This window comes from Cryptomeria japonica, chromosome 5, assembly GCF_030272615.1.
Source record: "Cryptomeria japonica chromosome 5, Sugi_1.0, whole genome shotgun sequence".
NCBI classification, from domain to species: Eukaryota; Viridiplantae; Streptophyta; class Pinopsida; order Cupressales; family Cupressaceae; genus Cryptomeria; species Cryptomeria japonica.
In genome coordinates this window covers 200,836,346-200,859,812 of record NC_081409.1, presented here as the reverse complement: position 1 = coordinate 200,859,812, position 23,467 = coordinate 200,836,346, and positions in this window count along the sequence as shown.

Genomic DNA, 23,467 nt, shown 5'->3' with positions numbered 1-23,467 from the left:
GACCTTTATGGCATGACATGGCATAAATGGTCCTATTGTGCCATTTAATGGCATAATAGGACCTATTATGCCATAATCATCCCTTAACCTATCTACTTGTTCCTTATCATCCTTGTCGTCCTTGTCATTTCAATAACCCACCTTCTAAAAATTGTCATCCTTGCTTCTTTTTTGATTTGTCAATCTTCTTTTCATCTAACACTTATTCAAGTTATGCTTAATTCTTCATCCTCCCACCTTATTTCTCTTTCCTTGATTCCTTCTAAATACTTTCACCTGATAACTTGCTAAATATTTCCCATCAAAGATTGAGAATTAGAATTTCCTTCGAAATAGTACTAGGTATGAATCAAGCCTAAACTTTCATATCTAAAATTTGAAGAGTAATGTTAATTACTTAAGGTTATACATTTGGATTTCCCTCTTCTAAAATGAATTTTAGTTACCCCAATGTCCAGTAGCTCAAATTGTGATTTTAATTATGGATTTTATCTAATCCATGAAATTTAAAACATCTCGCCTATTTTTTTGACTTCCCATAACCCACTAGAATAGCCCAAAAAGCCACATGGACACCTAAAAATGATCCAAGGCACTAGAAAGGTACCAATAACTAATAGTGGTAACTTTTGTATTGCCTAATGAGGATTAAGAATAATTTTGGTACATATGTGATTTAAGTAATTGGAATGGTGGCTTGCTAGAAGTGGTTAATTTTTTTCTTTTATTGGTTGAAAGGCACAATACCTAAAAAAATAATTCCTAGAAATATTTAACCCAAGTCTCACAAATTCAATATTGAAAGATTCAAATTCCATTTGAAATTTACTATAGTGGATCAAATCTTACTACAAGTAAAGTCTCTTGATGTCTCAGTAGTTTTCACTATGGATTTCATGAATTCATTGACTATCTTGCATGTAGATGGTGATGTAATTGGTGAGAAAACTAACATATCTTAATGGAAATATCTTGATAGTTCTAGTATGGTTTTTGATGTCAGGATTACATTTTTGAGATAACATGGTGCAACATGCAACATTTTTTATAATGGCATAATAGGTCCATAATTGGTCCTATCATACCATTACATGGCATAATAGGACCATAATGGGACCTTTATGCCAAGACATGGCATAAACAGTCCTATTGTACCATTTCATGGCATAATAGGACCTATTATGCCATGTCATGGTATGACATGACCAGTTATGGACCTATTATGCAATGTCATAGAATAATAGGACATATTATGCCATCATGTCATAGTGTGTCCTATTACCATGACATGGCATAATAGGAACATAATTTTCCATCATGGCATAATGTGTCCTATTATGCCATGTCATGGCATAATAGGACGTACTATATTCCTATTATGTCATGACGTGACTTAATATGACATGATGGCATAATATGCCCTATTATGCCTTGACATGCCATAATAGGTCCATAAGTGGTCCTATTATGTCATGTCATGGAATAATAGGAAAATAGTTGGTCTCGAAAAGGTGGTGTGGGAGCTTTGCAACCAAGGTACACGAATGGTCCTTGGCTACAAGTCAGCTCTCTGCCTGGGAGCTCCCAGACCTAGTGGGAGGCCCCCGCATTAATCCCTGCTCGTGCCTCCATTAATGGAGAAGAAAATGATGATGGTATTAATACCCACAAACCCTCTGCGAATGGCAAGAAATCATTCAGTGAAGTTGTTAAAGGGCACCGTGCGACCATCCCAGACGAGGCAAAGTTTGAACTAGAGACAAACCAGGATGCAGCAACAAATCTCGAGGAAGGTGAGGTTGCTTCGGCCCTAAGAATCATCATTAAACCTAATTCCACTGTGAAAGATTGTATTTCTAAGGAAATTGCTCGGCTTAGGGATTCTGCGATTTTTTTAGCAGCCCTTGATGTAGATAAAATGCCATCTAGACAATATCTTAATAAATGGTTTCATGATACCTAGTCTGTTAAGCTTGGAATTCAGTTTTCTTTTTGCAGAATGTTAGAAAAAGGATTATTTCTTATTTTTTTAAATGATAAAGAGATTCAAAAGAGGGTTATTGAAAAACAATTCTGGAATATAGGCAACGCCTATTTTAGGGCCGTCCCCTGGACTCCGCTTGCTTGTAATGAAGAAATAATGGCCCTCTCCAACCCTAAATGGGTAGTTATTAAAAAATCCCCCCTTTTTTGTGGAACTGTATTGCTCAAATCACGGAGTCATTTGGAAAGATTATTAAAATTGATTCTTCGGCCTCTTTGCTACCTCACATGGATGCAAGGGTTCTAATTGCATTCAACCTTGGAGTAATCCTCCCCTTAGGTATTGACATCTGTATAGAAAACCAACTCTTCTCGTGTCCCTTAGAATACCTAGGAGGGATAAATGCTTGTCATAGGTGTAGGAAAAGTGGCCATTACTTAAAGAATTGCCCTCTAATGGTGAAGAAATTTGGTACTTCCCTCAAGAAAACCTCTAGCAGTAACCAGCCTCACTTGGACTCAGAGGAAGCTAAAAAATCAGACCCTGTTCCCTCTGCTCCCCCACCTCTTGACCCCTCATCCCAACCTAGGGTAGCTGAATCTCCCCCCTCATCTGATCCTTCTCCCCCCTACCCGAACCCCAAACCCTCCCTTGCACATCCACTTCTCCTCCTTCAATTGCAGAAGCTATTCTCAAATATCAGTTGGCCTTAAACGAAGAAAATCAGACTAGTAGTGAGTCTGATGTTCTGGATACAGATATGAGCAAAATAGCCAATCCTCCTAGGGAACCTAGGAAACAAAATTCTCAACAAATTGTATTTGAAAAACTAAAAATGGTGGCAGATCATAGAAAACAACTTGAACTAGCATTATATAATCAAAAATGGAAATTGAGTCATGTACCATTTCCTTCCTCCAAGAGTTGATCGGAGGGGAAGATGGTGGGACCCAGGTTGTCACCAGTGCTACCAAGAAGGTCAATCACTCCCCTTATGGACCTATAATTAGCATGAATGGCCCTACAAAGGACATAAGCACACCTCATATGGAAAATATTTCAGAGGAGACTAAGACAAGAGGTGACATTGAATCTAGTAAGCAGATTAATATAACCTCTGATAACACTGATGGGGAGGTGGAGCCCACCACTTCTCCTTCGGACCAACCCCTTGAGCAAGGGCATGATACTGAATCTGGGATACAGTCGGCTGTAACTGTGAATGACAATACTATGAAGGAGAATCCTTTCTCCCCTAACCCTAAAACCTTTGAGGTGGGAACCAATGATGAGGGAGAAGATCTAACTGGTAATAATAAAAAAGAAAAAAGGAAAAGATCTCCTAAAGTTGGTAAAGACAATTTAGCCAGAAAAGAATCATTAGGACCTGATCAACTCACTGAACTCAGGAAAAAAAGAGGGAGACCACTATCTACTGTAGCCTTTGATGCCAGTCACCTCTCAAAATCTGAGGAATGGCCCAAATGTTTTGAAGGGTTTAAAGCCCTTGGGGACAATTTTGAAACAACCCCTCAACGATGAAAACCATCTCATGGAATATAAGGGGATTAGAGGCCCTAGATAGGAAATATGTGGTTAAAAGATTTCTAAGCATGCATAAGGAGATTGATTGTCTTATGCTCCAAGAACTAAAATCAGTAGGATTCACTCTAGAAGTTGGCCTAAAATCCATCTGGAGGGATGCCGCCCCCTTCTTCACCAAACACCCTAAGGGTAAGGGTGGAGCTGCAATACTACTAAGCCCAAAATGGAAGAACAAGGTTCTCAAATGGGGTCAATCCCCCTGTGACAGGGCAGTATGGGTTATAATTAAAAATGATAATGAGACATTTGTTCTCTGTTCAATATATGCATCTAATGACTACCAAGAAAGAGGGGAGATGTGGGAATGGATGGCAAAATTAGAAGACATCCCCTGGCTCTTAGGAGGTGACTTTAATATGGTACTCAATGCACAAGATAAACAAGGGGGAAACAAGGTGGAATGGAAGGGAGCGGATAGGATTCATTGGGAGAGGATGATCAACAAGTTGAGGTTGATTGACCCAATTGCAGGAAAAAAAGGAGAACATAACTCAATATGGTACACCTGGTGTAACCACCAACAATACAATAAGAGAGTATACTGTAGGCTACATAGATTTTACTTCAATAGGGATTATTTTGAAATTATCAAGAATGAGGAAGGGGTTCAGTATGCTGTCATACCATAGACATTATTTGATCACCACCCCATTATGATTGGGCTAAAGATAGCTAATAGAAAAATTGCCCCACCTAGCCCTAACTTGAGTTTCAGAATGAACACTAGCTTGCTAAGAGATGGTGATCTCAAGTGTGCAATATACCTAATCAGAATGTTCAATAAATGTGCAAACAAAAAGCTATCAAAGATTGAAAGGTGGAACCAAAATATTGAAACCTGGACCTCACTTTGTTAGGTGGTAGGTAAAATGAAAGCTAAGGATACCAGAGCTAACGAGATGAAATTATATAATGCTCTACAAGTTGCTGAATTTGAACTGCAAGGGGATCCAGAAAGTGAAACATTCACTCATCAACTCATCAAGGCCAAAAATGACCTTAGAAGGATACAAAATCCGAAGATTAAAGGTTGGAGAGCAAGAGCTAAGCTCAACTGGTTAGAGGCAGGGGATCGTGGATCCAAGTTTTTCTTCCAAATGTTCAAAATGAAACAAGCAAGAGAAAATATAGACTCTATATGGGAGGACAATAAAAATCTCTTTGATCCAAAGGAAATTTTAGAATGTTTTGCTCAATACTACAAACAACTGTTTTCTGCAGAACCAGTTAGGAAAGAACAGGACAATGCAGGGAAATTAATCATGTCCTTGGTCCCCAAACTCCTTGATAAAGAGGATAGTAAGATTCTTGAGGTTGCAATTACAAAATAAGAAATCAAAGAAGCTATAGAGGCACTCAGTAATGACAAGTCTCCTGGACCAGATGGATTCCCAATAGAATTTTACAAGGATAATATTGAATGGATAGTGGATGATCTCCATGAGATATACTCAGAGGCTATTCACAAGGGATCCCTTGGGGAGAATATAAACTAGGGTCTGATCAAACTCCTACCTAAAGAGAGAGATCAAACCCTTGTTAAAAATTGGAGACCTATTACACTGTTAAATGTATCATATAATATATTAGCAAAGCTGACAACAAGTAGATTGGAAAGTATTCTACTAAAGATCGTCAGTACTACACAAACAGGGTTTGTCAAATGTCGGTATATTTTAGAGAACTTAATCACTTGTTGGGAATCACTCCATTGGGCTAAAGAAACAGGTCAGAATGGGGCAATGCTACTCATTGACTTCGAGAAAGCCTATGATAGAATAGAATGGGACTATATTATTCAGATGCTCCAGACTCTAGGATTCCCCCTGGGTTTTGTAAATTGGTCAAAACTCTATTGTGTGATGCCAATGCCTCAGTTGAAATAAATGGAATACGATCCCCCAAATTTGCACTGTCCAGGTCAATAAGGCAAGGTTGTCCCCTTTCTCCTGCATTGTTTGTCATAGTTGCTGATGCAATGGCCTATTTAGTCAAAGACTCCTCTATCACTCCACCTGTCAGGGGCATATCATTACCTAATCAAAAGGAAATATGTAATATCCAATTTGCTGATGATACTCCAATGCTAATTAAACTTGATGAAGAGAACCTTACTGCTCTACTAGAAAATATAAATGTTTTTTGCCTGGCCTCTGGAAGTAAGATTGCTATGCACAAATCTAACCTACTTGGCTAGGATGACAGACCCCCGGGTTGGCTTTCTAAATTTTCCCTCAAGTGGTTGGGTCCCTCCCAATTGGTGAAATATCTAGGTATCCCATTCTCTGTTTGTCCAAACCTAAAGGAGATGTGGAAATGGGTAAGGAATAAGATAGAGAAGAAACTCTCCAAATGGAATAGGAACTATTTATCTCTGGCTGGAAGATTTCAGGTATGTCAAAAGATCTTGGCATCATATGACATCTATTTCTCTGCTACCTAGCTCTTCAAGAACTATTAGTTTAACCATATCCAAAAGTTGATAAGGGCATTCCTTTGGTCTGATGGAAAAGGCATCAAGAAGCAGCATGCAATGAAATGGGAGTGGTGCACAATGCACAAATTGTATGGTGGGATGGGGCTAAAGGATCTAAGAACTCAAGGGATAGCCCTTGCTTCCAAATGGATTCTCCAAGCCATAGATGGTGAGGAACCTTGGAAAGTCCTAATAAGAAATAATATATCATCCTCAATTCCAAAAGAAGATAAGAAATGGAAAGGCCTCCCTACAATTGAACTTCTTCTTGGACAGATGGATGTAGCCCCAGCTGGATCAGGGGTCTTCAAATCCCTATGGAAAGCCTAGGAACAGGTGAAACATTTGGTGCAATACAATATGAAGGGATGTAAACAGGGACAGTTCTCTAGTGAAAGATCTATCTGGTGGAATCTAAGTTATCATGGAAAACCATTGGCAGCCCTTCAAGGCTGCTCTGCTCTTAAATGGAACAATATGGGAATTAGACACTTTGCTCAGATTGTGGAGAATGGCAAACTAAGATCATGGGAGGATCTGCAACTTGCCTTCGCCATTCCAGTGTCCCAACACAACACCTATAACATGCTTAGGTCTGCCTTATCCAATGCTCTACCCCAATCCCCCCTTTCTCACTCACCCTTTTCCTCCTCTCCAATTAGTTGGGTTGACGACACACCTCTTTCCTCTCTGAAAGCCAAAAACATCTATGCATCTCTCACTAAGGTAGATACCATTTTTCTTCACCTTAATAAATGTTGGGAGCTAGACTGGGAACCTGGGATATGGAACGACAAATTAGGTAGATTTTGGATGAACCCAAATGAACCTAAGAAACAATTCTTTGGCTGGAGACTATTGTTAAATAAACTCCCTTTAAAGGATAAGGAAGGCAACCCCCTAAACTGCAAAATTTGTAGAACTCCTGATACTGTGAAACATGTATTTTTTTACTGTCATTTTGCAAAAGAGATCTGGAATTTGTTTGGTTTAAGACTGAATGTTAACTGTGTTGAAATCATTAATGTTGTTTTAGGCTACATTAAGGGTTGTAGGAAAACTGCAAATATCTTTTGGTCTTGTTTATCTTTAGAAATTCTTTGGCTCATTTGGAAATTCCATAATGATGATGTCTTTAATAACAACACCAGGCACCTCACCAAGTCTCTTAGGAGACTCACTTTTCATACTGTCTCACTGCAGGTCACTGTGGTCATAAAGCTAGACTCAGAAAAGTTTGACAAATGGATAAAAGAAGGAGCTACCACTGTCTACATCAGAGAGCTATCCCACGGATTCACATGGGAGAGAGATGAACCATGAAAGGTGGCATTTGAGCAAGCTCTCATGGCCTTCATGAGACAGGTTGACCGTAGACACCTACAGATGGAAATTTCTAGGGAGGAAGCTGACCGGATACACTAGAGCACCTCACACCCTCACAGGCAGGATATTTTGGATGGCCGTATGGAAGTATGGCAAGATGGAGAGAAGGGCTGGGTGGCCTGGATCCCAATAGTGGGAGTTATTTCTACTCCAGGCTCTGATATTTTTTACATTTAGACTATGACTACTCCTTAGACTATCTGTTTTGTTCATATAATATGTTGTAATTGTGATTATCATCTCCCCATATGTGGTGATACTCGTATATTATTAATTTTTTTGTTGACTGCACCTTCCTTTGGTGCCTTGATACTCGCCATATCCAGATAGTTCTGGTTTTTTGTATTGACTCTTTGATATATAATCCAAAAAAAAAATAGGAAAATAGTTATCAAATCTATAATAATTTGACTATGTCAATGGATAATTATTAATGAATATTCATATTTTGAAGGTCTCATTAATAAATTAGATATATTATGCAAGAGGAGAGAATTAAATCCCTCTAATATTGGTGTATAAACTACGAAGCCTTTGATTTACCAAATGGAATATCTAAGTAGGGTCATCATGAATGAGGACCCTTGAGGTTTACATTTAGAGCTATGGATGACCTTAACCTTGGTGCCCACCACTTCAATGTGTAAGAATATATGTGTTAATGTTGAGTTCACACCATTAGGGTGAATGAAGTTATAATGTTAGGACTTTTAACATAGAGGAAGAGCACTTGGTCAAACAAGTTGATAATCATTTTAAAGTGAAACAAAAAGGAAAAAAACTATTGAGATTGAGACAAAAACTTTATGATAACTCATACACTAGCGTCTCTTTCATAATATTTAGTAGACATGATAACACATACGTTAGTTAACATTATCTATGCTCAATAGCATATAGTTTATTTCTTTATTCGATGCATTTGAGAGGTCATAGTTTTACTTTATTATGCCATATCATGGTATAATAGGACATATTATGCCATGATGACATGATATGTCCTATTATGTCATGGCATGCCATAATAGGTCCATAATTGGTCCTATTATGCCATGTCATGGCATAATAGCCAATAGGTCCTATTATGCCAGGACCTATTATGCCTTGACACATGCCATGATATTTCATTTTGGCTTTGGTTTTGATACATCCATTTAGTTTCGGTTTGGTTTCGATTTGGTTTTGGTTTTGATTTCCATTTAGTTTCGGTTTTGTTTCAATTTGGTTTTGGTTTTGATTTCCATTTACTTTAAGTTTTGTTTCAATTTGGTTTTGGTTTTGATGTTTGTGAGATATCTTGTATCTTGTAAATTTGATATTTTGTTTTATTAACTATCTAGATTTGGTTTTGATTTGTAAATTTGTTGATTTTGGTTTAGGCTTTAGGGTTAACTGTTGAAGAATATTTCAAATCAAAATTAATAATTTGCAAATGTAAAAAAAAAATTACTTATAGGCTACTTTAAAAAAAAACTTAAATAATACCAAAAAGACTTAAATAATACTCACAAAACGGGAAAAATAGACAAGAAAATTAAAAAAATTGAAAATGGATGATCGAATGTGTACGTGGGATAGTGGTGGAGGCTTGAAATGGAGTCCACAACATGGGGACCCATTTTTTATCTCGTTTTCTCACTTCAGTTGTAGGTAAAAATGACAAAATGCACTCGAAAAAATTGGGTAAAATCAGATTTAGAAACGGGGGCCCTTTTAGTTTCACCTCTGGCCCCCGTTACTTTTTTCCTCGAGATCCCGAAGCAAAATTGGGCCCCCGTTTCTAAGAGTGCATTTTCCAATGTGCAGACTTCTGCCAATTTGTGACCCATTACCTTGCACTTACCCAAATGATAAATATAAAGAGATTTTATAACTACTACATCATCTCAGTCCATACCTTCTTAGATATAGTATGTGCAATACATTTCTAGGAGAAGCATTGGCTTTGAATGGATGCCACCTAAAAGGACTTTGACCCTATATTGTCTTATCCTTAGAATAATCCCAAATTTTGATGGGCAAGGAGGATGCGGGCCAATCTTTCACATGTTTGGCAGGATCCATTCAACCCTGATGACTAAACAACCTAGATTCTCTTTACCATGTCAAAGAAGAACAATAACATTCTACATTGCAGATAGTTTAGTTTTTGTATCCTATTGAGGTTTTACTTTCATTACACTATTGATTTACTAATATAACTTAAGCTCAAAGAAGGCATCAATGTCAATAATTTCATGAATGCTTCACAAATTTCTATCCAAGTATGAGAGGTGTGTGTTGGTCCAAGGTGAGCTTGAAAAATTGTGTGTTGGTTGAACTATATGTCTATTTCAGTTAGATTGTGATGTGGCTAAAATTGAGATTCATTGTAACATTTAAGGTGATGCAGTTCTTGAGTGCATTAATCTGGATTTTCATACAGAGTGAGAAGAGATGATGTTTAGGATCATTTTCAATACAACATTCACTAGATCCAATATTTTGATGTTAAATTGGGATGACATTGATACCCTATGGAATGCCAAAGATCATTTAACCAATAATTTTAGAGCCAAGGTCAGGTGCTCACATCATCTTTCATATTTGATTGCCATCCTTAGTTTTTGGAGGCATTGGCTTAGACCAAGATTGTCTATCAAACAATAAAGTACTATAATCAAGTTATTATATTAGAAGGATTTCTTTCATTAGTTTCTACACATATAGTTTTGTATTTCTTGTTAGCAACTAAGGTGATGTGCTACCTCGTATCATTTTAGGCATTTGTATTTACAAATAGAGAACTTGCAAAGGAGGTAGCATTATGTATTTGCTACAAGTCTTGAATTATTTTGAAGCAAGTAATTGAAATAATGTTTGAATTATATTGGTGGAATCAAGTTAATAGGTTCTTTTCTCTAGCATGGATACTTTGACTACTGCTTTACTTAATGTGGCAACCCTAGGTTGTGAGGACAAAGGAGGTTTGCCCATGGAAGCATTTGAAAAGGTTAAAGAGATATTGAACAATCCAAATTGGAGGGATGGGAAAGGTAATGCTACTCTTCATATGCTTAAAAGATAGAGAATCAAATGTTATAAATATTAAAAAAAATCAATTTTTAATTATTAAAAATAATATATAGAAATTCATAATAATTTCATTGAAATAAAATAAATGTCAATTTTATGAAAAATATTTGAAATATTTAAATTAAAAATTAACTTAAATTTCATGAAGAACCTCTTAAGTATTCTTCATATAAATTCTTCTTTTTTCCATTCTCTATCTTATAAATATTTTCAATTTTCAATTTTTAATTATTAAAAATAATATATAGAAATTTATAATACTTTCAATGAAATAAAATAAATGTCAATTTTATGAAAAATATTTGAAATATTTAAATTAAAAATTAACTTAAATTTCATGAAGAACCTCTTAACTATTCTTTATATAAATTCTTTTTTTTTCTTAAATAAATTAAAAAAAGTCAAAATTATAAAGAACTTTGATGGGTACTAAAATTTGTTCATCTACAATTTCTAAAAAAAATACTTTTTTTATTTTATTATAAAAGTGTGAAACTTCTAATTTTTTGCTCATTTAAATCATTTATAAAATAAGAATATCATTATTAAAAAAAATGTTAATTTGTTGAATTATTTAAAAATCAATATCTTTAGGATTCTTATACACATCCTAATTCATACTTCATGCATGTACAAGACCCAACTATTCATTGATGTTTATTTTGACATACTAAATGATTATCATTACTAAATTAGTTTTCACATTTTGCAATTTTCCAGAGTGTATTTACTATCGGTGTAGCCATTGCACCTTCGCCTTTGATGCAAGTGCTACTTTAAAAGTAAAATCTACACAATACTATTCATGGGTCATATTAAAAAATGAGAGCATTGCGCAATTTAAGGTTTATTTTATTCTTAAGCTCTACAAAGTTTTATGGATACACTTGATATTGAGAGTGCCTTACAAATAAAAATATCTATAGATATTTAGATCCAATGTCCAATTATAATGTGACAAATGGAAAATCTTACTTTTCCAAATTCTCTAATTATGATGACTCTTTTAGATTTGTTCTAAGAGGCTCTAAAATACACCTACAAACAATTACTTCTAAAATATTGTATTCACTTTCACACTTCTTAAATTTTCTAGATCACCCAAGAAAGTGGAGAAAGAGAATACTCAATATAAGAAATATAAAATTTCTTTATTAGTACTTGTCGTTAGGCAATACTCTTGTATTAAAATTTTTTTTGTTATGCTTAAATAGTTATTAAAAAAAATTATTTTGACCAATCATAAACAAATATTTTTCTTTCTTTTAAATTTTTATATTTATTTTAAAGTATACATGCATATTTGTTAACTTTATAATTAAAAAAAAACATTTCTCAAGCAACATAATATTTGTTAACTTTATAGAACTTCATAGTTATTTTACTCACTTAAAAATTATTTTATTTTATTTTCTTAAAAAAAAATTATTTACTTAAACTAACCCTTTAGCAAATGAAACATCTATAATAAAAGTCTTAAATAATTTTAAAAATTCAAAACTAAAATAAGATAAATATTTAATAAATAAAAAGGTTATTTATATAGGAATAAAATATTTTTTAATTGAAGCATTCCTTAAAAAAATATTAAATAGAATTATAATATTTTTGTTAAAATTTAAATTATAAATTATTTCAAAATAATAACAAAAATACATTATGTGAGATAATATAATAATTAAAATTACAATACTATTATAACATCTTATATTATATTTCTATTAATATTAAATTATTTTTAATATATCACATATTTGTATTATTATTATAATATTTTAAAATTAGTATAAGATTATTATTATTATATTACTATTTTAGAAAAAATTAAATATAAAAATATATCACTTATTCTTTAAATTTTTTTTAAAAATATAGCTTTCCGAAGACATTTCATTTCAAGAGTTACTAAAAACTATACTAAAAACGAGGCAAGTACTAGTCACTATGTGGCACTTGTTAGAATTTGTAAATGCTTTATGAGTAACTTTGAATAATTTTATAATATTAAAAAATTGTATTATTGAAGGTACATCTTGGAAATATAGGGATGCATATATCACATGGATTATAAATGTTTGGGATCATTTTGTATGTAGGTTTTATATTAAAAACATATTTAATATTGAAAAAATTAATATCAAAACAAAAATAATAGTATTAAAAGTTAAATGAAGGGGTCATTATTTTTTAAGCTCATAGTATATTATAATATTATTTGGTGGTTTTGTATAAGCTTGTTTTTATAAAATCAAGCACATTAATAGTTGTTAAGGTTAAAGCTAGTTGACTATCATGACTTTTGTCTTGTTGACTAAGATTGCATTCAAAATCTCTTATAAGAATTGCACATGTGAGAGAAGAAACAATAGATTGAGATGTGTGGTAATATGATTTTCATTTATTTGTTAACACAAAGTGTTAATAGGGAGCTTAATATTTTCGAATCCTTTCATTTAGACTAAGAAAGTGCATTGTAATCTTTGTTCATGAGATAAAATATGAAGTGTCTCAGTGTCGTTGGAGCCGTAGTTTTTTCATCATTAATATTTTGTTAGGGTACATCTTGATAATATGTTTCTTTATTATTTTGCATCATGAATTCTAAATACTTATTTACATAAATTTATCTTTAGATTACGTAAAATATTTTTTTTATAGCTATAAATTTTGTTTCTATTTTATCCTTAAACATTTTCCTTAATACCATGAAAGGGTATTAACACATGAATACCAACTCTAAGGAAAGGACAATAATATGAAAAATTGATATTTCAAAAAAAAAATTATATTGCAATCAAAGAATGAATGGAAGTAGAAAAATGCATAATAGATATTTTATTACATCGATCAAGAAAATATGTAATTAATGGTGACCAACTAGGATGCACATCACCCAAAAAATGGAGCTTAAAAAAAGCTAGTCATACCTAATAGTCGGAAGTAAGTATAAGCCGATTAGGACTAGATATTGTGACAATCAACTATATAAATCATTGTCTTGTAACTTATTGAGTCATTAACAAGATAAATGAATATCAAGTGCATAAGACATGGCATGTATCAATGACATAATTAAATAAAGAATCTTGTTCTAGCCAGGTACATATAAAGTAATATGGTAATTAAAGAAATAAAATTATAAATAATGGGATAAATGTATGGCACTGGGGGTAGAAAGGTGGTCAAAAGTGGTTTCTTTTTAAAAAAAAAATCAACTAAATTTGAATTTGGATGATTAGCGAGAGATGCATGCACTCCAAAATTTAAGATAAAACAATAAATGGGCCCTTGGTCTACTGGTGAAGTTGAATGGCTCCAAATGAGCCCAGGGATCAAGTCTTGTTGAGTGCAAGGCTCCGACATCATAAGGGGTTCTGACATCATAAGGGATGAGGTCGGGACTGTGCCCTGGTTGTGCATGCAAAATTGTTACCATTTTTCTTGATAAAATATAACATAGCTTTTAATGTGCACTCCCCTATATTGTTATGCATTTAGTATTTTTTAAGTGATAGAAATATAGCTAATAGTAAGTATTAAAAGTTGTGTACTTTTCTTTTTTTTTAAAAATTGAAAGTAGAGAGAGAGAGAGAGAGAGAGAGAGAGAGAGAGAGAGAGAGAGAGAGAGAGAGAGAGAGAGAGAGAGAGAGAGAGAGAGAGAGAGAGAGAGCTAAATACACATGTATTTGATAAATATATAAATATTAGTAAAATAAATATATAAAATGTTAATATATTTCAAATAGAGACAAATAAAATATGTTTAAAAATTTAAGAATATGAATGATATTTTTATGGTAATTTTGTCAAATCTAATGACAAATGTCTTGGGTGTAGGCATTTAGGTTGTACACTATTTATTAAGTTGATTTAAGGGATAGCTAATCTTCTAGATGCATATCAGATTAGGCATATCATTTTTCATGTAGGATTGGTTATTGTTGCTCTTCTTGTTGATTGGGATATCTACTCTCCTAAATTCTTCTTTATAAGCACAAAGTCTGTACATTTGTATTTACATCTCATTCTCCTCAATGCATTATGTACATTGATTAGTGAAATAGCTTGTGATTGCTTATCATTGTTTGGTGGAGGTTTGTGGTTTGACTTGCAATACAAATTCTTGGGTGTGTTAACATGATATCAAAGTGATTGTGATTGTAGCCACTTTCCAATCAGTGAAGTTTTATCGGATTTGAGATCCAGTGTTTTTCTATGAGAGCATTGGTTTAAGCGATAGTTTGTCATTGTCATTTGGCAAAATTGATGTTTTCTTCCAAGTTTATTATTCTTTAGCCTCGTTCCTGCAAGGAAGCAAAGGTGTGCGGAAACGCTTCCTATGCTAATCTTGAGAGGACGATTATGCAAATTTCAACTTAACTATCACAGAGATCACAAGAAGCACATAGAGTAGAAATAAAACAACAAACACATAGCACAATGATTATCATGGGGAAAACCCCACACTCTAAAACCTACATAGTATATTAACAAATCAACAAGAGATTACAATACACTTGCAATGCAAGTTCTTACAAGAGCATCACCTCAACTCAAGCTCGGAGAGACTTCACTAGCATCCTTCTAGCACCCAGTCTTGCAAACCAAAACTCCATGATACAAACTCCTCTCCAAGCCCTCATTATATAGGAATTTTACAACCTGGAAACCATTTGTGGTTTTACAATACCATGGGAAAAACCTCCATGACATGTGTTGCCCACCCTTGACATTTGTTTTTCCAAGATAAGAAAACCAGGTTAAAAGTAGTTACTCACGTCCAAACTCTTATCCCCTATTTTTGACCCTCATAACCAACATGAAATGTGTCATATAATCTCTAAAAATGGCCATCCTATATTATACTATGGACAAGGCATCTTTTAACAACTCTTATACCTTTTTCCAAGGCACCGACACATGGGAAACCTCCCAACTACATTTGAAACAATTTACCAAAAATTGCAAGGTTGAGACACATGTATCTCAACATTCTCCCACTTGTCGAATACCTTGCAAGAGTCAGGGGATCCATATTACCATGGACTCAACAGTCAGGGGCCAAGAGGCCCATAGACTCTGAACACCATCTGAACTTCTCTGTGCTCATAGGCTTAGTTAATGAATCAGCAACATTCACCAAAGTTTCTACCTTCTCCAGCTTCACCTTGCCATCCTCCACCATATCTCTCACAAAATGATATTGTACATCAATGTGTTTGGTCCTGGCATGAAAAGTTGGGTTCTTCGCTAGGCAGATTGCACTCTGACTGTCACTATAAATTGTCACTGCACCCTGTTTAAACTCTATATCTGAACACAATCTCTTAAGTCAAATGGCTTCTTTGCAGGCATGAGTAGCTGCCATATACTCTGCCTCTATCGTGGAAAAAGCGACCACAACTTGTCGCTTGCTCATCCAGCTAATTGCACCACCAAATAATGTAAACACATATGCACTGGTGGATCTTCTTCTATCAACATCACCAGCCCAGTCTGAATCCACAAAACCTCTAATATCCAAGGAATGGTCATTTCTTGTTCCATGAAAACATATAGAGTACTCTGAGGTACCCCGCAAGTATCTAAAAACTCTTTTTACTGCATCCCAATGTGCTCTTCCTGGATTAGACATGTAATGGGAAAGTACTCCCACTGCTTGGGCAATATCTGGTCTTGTACAAACCATAGCATACATCAAACTTCTAATAGCACTTTGATATGGTACTCGACTCATCTCTTCCATCTCCAATGCGGATGTAGGACACTGTGAACTAGAAAGCTTTGTTCCCATTATAATAGGAACACTCAATGGTCTAGAATCTTGCATATTAAACCTTCTCAGAATAGTACCAACATACTTACTCTGGCCTAGCCAAAGCTTTTTGTTTTGTCTATCTCTTACAATCTCCATTCCCAAAATGTGTCTTGCTGCACCAAGATCTTTCATATCAAATTTTGTCGAGAGTTGAGAATTTAATTCTACAATCAAACCTTTTCCTTTTCCAATAAACAACATGTCATCAACATACAAGGCAATAACCAGAAAACGATCACCATCAGATTTGAAATATATACAATGATCAGATTTAGACCGCACAAACCCCAAACTGAATACATATGTATCAAACTTCTGGTACCACATCCTAGGACTTTGTTTTAAACCATACAAGGATTTCTTCAACTTACAGACCAAATTACTTTTACCTTTTACCACATAGTTCTCTAGCTGTGTCATATAAATTTCTTCCTCCAAATCTCCATGAAGGAAAGCAGTTTTTACATCCATTTGTTCGACCTCTAGATCATAAGCTGCTGCAATAGAAAGCAAGAAACGAATGGATGTCATTTTGGCTACAGGAGAAAAAATCTCACCATAATCTACTCCCTCAACCTGGGAGTAACCTTTTGCAACCAAACGTGCTTTGTACTTCTCTATTCTTCCATCTGAACCTATCTTCCTTTTGAACACCCATTTGCAACCAGCAGGCTTTCGTCCTTTAGGAAATGGTACAAGGTCCCATGTGTCATTCTTCTTAAGAGCTGCCATCTCTTCATCCATGGCAATTTTCCAAGACTCTGAATCATTCATACCAAGAGCCTCTTCTACAGATTTCGGTTCATCAATATTAGCATTCAAAGCAAATATACATCTCCAATCATCAGGAGAATATCCATACCTTTCAGGTGGTTTTCTTTGTCTAGTAGACCTTCGAACAAGTTCAGGTTCAGGTTCTTCTTCTTCCTCTGATGATTTAGAACTCGTAGAGCTCTCATCAACTTCCTGTCTTTCTAAGGGCCTTGATTCAACTTTTTCAGGTGTAGCAGGCAGTTGAATCACATCTTTCTTTTCTTCATTTTGTTCTGGCTGCATTGTAACAAAAGAAGACTTAATTTCTCTAAAAATAACACTTCTGGAATAAAATACCTTTTGTGCAACAGGATCTCAAAGCTTGTATCCTTTCACACTGTAACTGTATCCAATGAATATACATTTAACAGCTTTGTTATCCAATTTTGTCTGCTTCTCCTTTGGCACATGGGCATATGCCTCACAACCAAAAACTCTCAGATGACTAAGTGAAGGCTTGTGGCCCGACCACGCTTCCATTGGCATTTTATCAACAAGAGCTAATGTAGGAGACTTGTTTATCAGGTAGCAGGCAGTGGCTACAGCTTCAGCCCAGAACTTTTGTTCTAGACCAGCACCACTTAGCATACTCCTAGCCTTCTCCATCAAGGTCCTGTTCATTCTTTCTGCAACTCCATTCTGTTGTGGAGAATACGGAGTTGTCTTATGTCTCTTAATACCACAATCTTTACAAAATGTGTCAAAATCATTGGAGCAATTTTCACCACCATTATCTGTCCTTAAACATTTTATCTTCTTTCCAGTCTACAACTCAACCATTGCTTTAAATTCTTTGAAACGACTGAAAACTTCAGCTTTACTCTTAAGAAAATAAACCCATGTTCTTCTACTGAAATCATCAATGAAAGAAACATAATAAACTGATTTACCAATAGAAGAAACATCAACTGGACCAAATACATCCAAATGGATTAGATCCAAAACACTTGAAGACTTATAAGAACTGGAGTAAAACTGAATGCGGTTTTGTTTTCCATAAATACAATGCTCACAAAAATCAAATTCAAGATTGCAATCATTCAACCCATTAACAAGGTTCTTATTTTTCAAAGTTCATAGACCCTTCTCACCTATGTGACCGAGCCTCAGGTGCCACAACATTGTCTTCTCTGCAGGCAACTTTGATTCGGTAGACAGAGCACCCTTGGGTACCCAAAAACCATGACCATCTGTTGAAAGAGACACCCTCTCCTTTTCCAACATAGTCTTTATCACAGTTTTATCAAAAGTGCTATTGCACTCAACTGTGCATGCATCAAGCTGGTACAATGTACCCATTCTGCTTCCTCTTGCTATTACCATAGCACCTCTCACCATTTTCACACCTGCTTCAGAAAACTGTACATGCACACCTGCATCTATTAGTTTGCTAACAGATAACAAATTTCTTGCTAGTCCCGGGATATGCAAGACACCATCAAATCTTCTAGTTCTACCATCAGAAAATTTAACATGAACACTTCCACGACCAACAATATCAAGAAAGGAGTTATCATCCAAATACACCTTACCACCATCAGACTTTTCATACTTACTAAACCAGTTTCTAATAGGAGTCATGTGGAAAGATGCACCTGAGTCTATCAACCATGCATTGTCACCTGCACGAGTGGCCAAGGTTGCAATAAAAGCATCTCCATCTTCCTTCTCAGACTCAGAATCAGAATCTTGCTTCTTCTTCTTTTTCTTCTTTTCTTTTTTACAGTCCTTTCGAAAATGTCTGGGCTTTCCACAATTCCAGCAAATTACCTTGGACTTACCAGGAGATTTTGATCTCCCCTTATTCTTGGACTTAGAACGGCCATGCTGCTTTTCGTTCTTGCCTCTTTCTTTTGGTCTTCCTCGAACACTTAGAGCCTCTTTGGCATTCAGAGAAACCTTCCTTCTCATCTCCTCAGAAAGTAGAGAACCAACAACATCCTCCATCTTCAAGACGACTGCAGTGCTCCCTATGGCCATCACAAGGCTGTCCCATGAGTCTGGCAACGAACATAGCAGGATTTGGCACCTTTCTTCTTCATCCATTGGTACCCCAACTGAGGTCAACTAAGTCACCAACATATTAAAACTTTCCAGATACTTAGAAATTCATCCACCTTCCATTCTCAAGGAATGCAACTTCTTCCTCAAGAAAATTTTATTCACGAGTGATTTTGCTTGGTAGATCTCACTTAGCTTCTTCCAAAGCTTCTTCGCATTAGATTTTTCGTGGACATTAATCAGAATTAAGTCTGCAAGGCACAATCTTATGAGACCTTTAGCTTTTCTATCCATTACATCATATTGTGCAGCTAAAGTCAGATCTGCGGGCCTCGACTTATTCTCATCGACTGCATCCCATAGATCTCGATCAATCAACAGATCTTCCATCTTCAGCTTCCACATTTCAAAGTTTGTGCCAGAAAACTTCTCTACATCAATCCTCCCTGATAGACTTGCCATCTTTACGATCCTGCAATACAGAAATGAAATACTCTGCACAAGCTCCCACTCAAACCTTGATTAGCTCAAAAAACTCTGTACCCAACAAATAGAACCAAAACTGGCCAGGTTCTTATACCACTTGCAAGGAAGCAAAGGTGTGCGGAAACGCTTCCTATGCTAATCTTGAGAGGACGATTATGCAAATTTCAACTTAACTATCACGGAGATCGCAAGAAGCACATAGAGTAGAAATAAAACAACAAACACATAGCACAACGATTATCGTGGGGAAAACCCATACGGGTGAAAAACCCCACACTTTAAAACCTGCATAGTATATTAACAAATCAACAAGAGATTACAATACACTTGCAATGCAAGTTCTTACAAGAGCATCACCTCAACTCAAGCTCAGAGAGACTTCACTAGCATCCTTCTAGCACCCAGCCTTGCAAACCAAAACTCCATGATACAAACTCCTCTCCAAGCCCTCATTATATAGGAATTTTACAACCTGGAAACCATTTGTGGTTTTACAATACCATGGGCAAAACCTCCATGACATGTGTTGCCCACCCTTGACATTTGTTTTTCCAAGATAAGAAAACTAAGTTAAAAGTAGTTACTCACGTCCAAACTCTTATCCCCTATTTTTGACCCTCATAACCAACATGAAATGTGTCATATAATCTCTAAAAATGGCCCTCCTATATTATGCTATGGACAAGGCATCTTTTAACAACTCTTATACCTTTTTCCAAGGCACCGACACATGGGAAACCTCCCAACTACATTTGAAACAATTTACCAAAAATTGCAAGGTTGAGACACATGTATCTCAATAGTTCTGGTATTTTTCAAGGGTTTTTTTTTGGTTCGAGATGAAGATGAGTTTTTTTTAGACCATACGGGTAGGTATGGCTTAAATCACACACACTAAGATTTGACTTCTAGACTAAAAAGTGTTAAACGTTCAGAATTGACTGACATTTTTTAGACATAACATGTTGTTTAGTGTGTGGTTTAAGATGAGACAACTTAAATCACATGCACTAAACTTTGACTTTCAGACTTAGAAATGTTAAACACTCAAAATTGACTAATATTCTTTAAACTTAATATATACTTAATGTGTGAAATTTAAGACTCTTCATAACCATTTCTTTCTTACCGTGTTATTGATCGGTAGGCAAAGTATTGTTGGCTCCTTGAATTTTCGCGGGCGGCTTTCATCTCTACCTGCTTGTTGTCGTTTATTACATAAGCGGAGTTTTTTTTTAGGGATTTTGGGAAAAAGATAGCAGTCTGAGCCTTGTTTCTTGCGTGGATCCCATTCATATTGATCTAGAGTACGCAGAAGTATGATTTGCTTTCACCATCGGTGGACACTTTGATTGGTGTTTCTGCAATCTTCCTGGCTTGCATTGAGATTTGACAAGGTTTTCCTTTGAATCATTCCAGTTCTGTGCACATTTTTTATTTTGACTTTGGCTTTTGTAAAGTGAGCGAAATAATTTATATCAGTTTAGTGTTTGTAGTGAAAAATAATTTATATCAGTTTAGGGTTTGTAATGAAAAATAACAAGTGCAAAATTATTTGGAGAAGAACAATAGCATATAATATTTAGATTTACATCATTAAAAAATTATAGGCAAAATATTTTTTTATTGATTTTCAGAAATTAAAGAGTTACAACAATCTCAAAAATGCACATAAAACATGATTTCGAGGAGTATATAGCAATCGAGTTTTAGAGTCCTAATTGAAGACAACTTGCTAAATATAATAATTATCACTCGCACAACTACATCTATAATACATGTCGAAATTACTATTTATAGAAAGTATCCTAACAAAACTTTATATTTAGAATGAGTATCCAAGATGACTCAGCCACATCTAGATGAAAATCCAATTTGGACTTCTCATTCCAATAGGGTTTACCATTTCATGAGTTTGAAGGCTTCGATTTTATTTTGTAGCAAACTTTATGAAATATTAAAATCTCCTCTTTAATATTTTTTGCTAGGTTTTTGTGTCCGGAGGATTGTTTAGTCCCACATTGCCCAAAGGTGTTGCTATTTTGGAATTTAAAGCATAAACAAAGAACCATATTTTCTATGTGCCTTCCTCCTGGCAAAATGGAATTTTCTGTTGGTTGTGATTATTGTTGTCTCATGCTTATGTTGTGGGGCTTGCTAGCTAACTTGGTGCTCACAGGCCCCTCTTGGTGGCAATTGCTAGCTGACTAGGGGCTATCGTGATGCCTATATCACCTTGCATAGGGAGAGCGACTAGGGGCTATCGTGATGCCTATATCACCTCACACAACTTTTGCTTATGGATTTTGTTTTTGACAAACAAGTCATCGAAAAGTTGTGCAATTTTGGTATACCGAATCTGTTTTCGATGAACAATATATCATTGAAAAGCTACTTCGATTAACAACATTGTGGCAGAGGTAATTTTTTAATATTTTACTAATTTATTCTAATTTTTATAGCAATAAGTTGTAAGTTGCTATTGTTACTCTCTTGGCAAAATTGGTGTTTTGGGAATTACAAATTTTCTTTGTATCCATTATGGGGGTTGTATAATGCTTTGTGTGTGCCCTTGTAAATCATGTCAAATCCAAGGATTAAGCCACTCACACCACATAATTATTACACATGAAAGCTAAAGATGGTGCAATTTTTGATATCTCGAGGTCTTTGGCGAATGTTGGATGCCACCCAACCCGAGTTCACTAAGGAATTTGACAAGTTTTCTCATCTAAATAAAATGGATGAAGCGAAAGGTCTCATAGAAATTCATGTGTTTCACATTGTTGAGTGTGATACACCTAAAGAGGTGTGGGATAAGCTTACAAAGTTGTATGGTAGGATCGAATAGTTCAATATCTTGCATCTTGAAGTCAATTTGACAACTCTCTCTCCAGATGCATTTCCCACTATTCAAGATTATCTTGCACAATTCAAAAAAAAAAAAATTATAGTTGAAAGGGTGTGGTAAAGAGAAAGATGATAAGCAATGTATCTTCCTAATCCCATTTAAGATCAAAGGCCCTTTCTAAGTGTTTTCCTTTAGGGAACTATTATGGATAAGACCAAAGCACCACAAAAAGGTTTACATCCAAATAGAAAATGGCACAACTATAGGCACATAGCCAAATCCACATCAAGGAGAAAGGACACAAAAGAGCACAGTGGAGGACAATTACAATTTTTATATCATCTATTAGAATTAAGAATAATCTCAATCAAGCATAAGGTGGTGTCTATCTTGATGCCAAATGAAACATTTAATCAACCAATTATGTAAGTGGGTATCCAATGAAATACAATCAAATATTGAATGATGTAAATTGATACAAATTACACTATAAGCACTTTTTGGTGCATTATACCTTGACATGTGTTTCTTGGTTTTCACAAACCTTGAGAACTTATTGCAAGCTTCACACATTGAAATTGTGTGTAGGCCTCTTAAACACTATAATAATTTTGTTATAAAATTATACATATATGGTGGTTATAATCATTGGATAAGTGAATGTAATGTTGATGGGTCAATGTAGATCATCTTTTCCAAATGAAGGTGAGATCATCAAGAGTAGTGAAATGTAGTAGAATCTTTAGTGACTAGCTATTGATAGAAGAACAAAGAAAACCCACAAACAAATAAATAAGTAATAGAAAATATTTTTGAGTGATCCTAATCACTCTTACATGCAATTACAATTTAGAATTGGCCCTCAAGTGTGATAGAACTTTATACTTCCACCTATACAACTAATTCAAAGAGGAATACAAGGTCCCTAATATTCATAAATATGGTTGTAAGTGAGTATCTTATGATTACTAT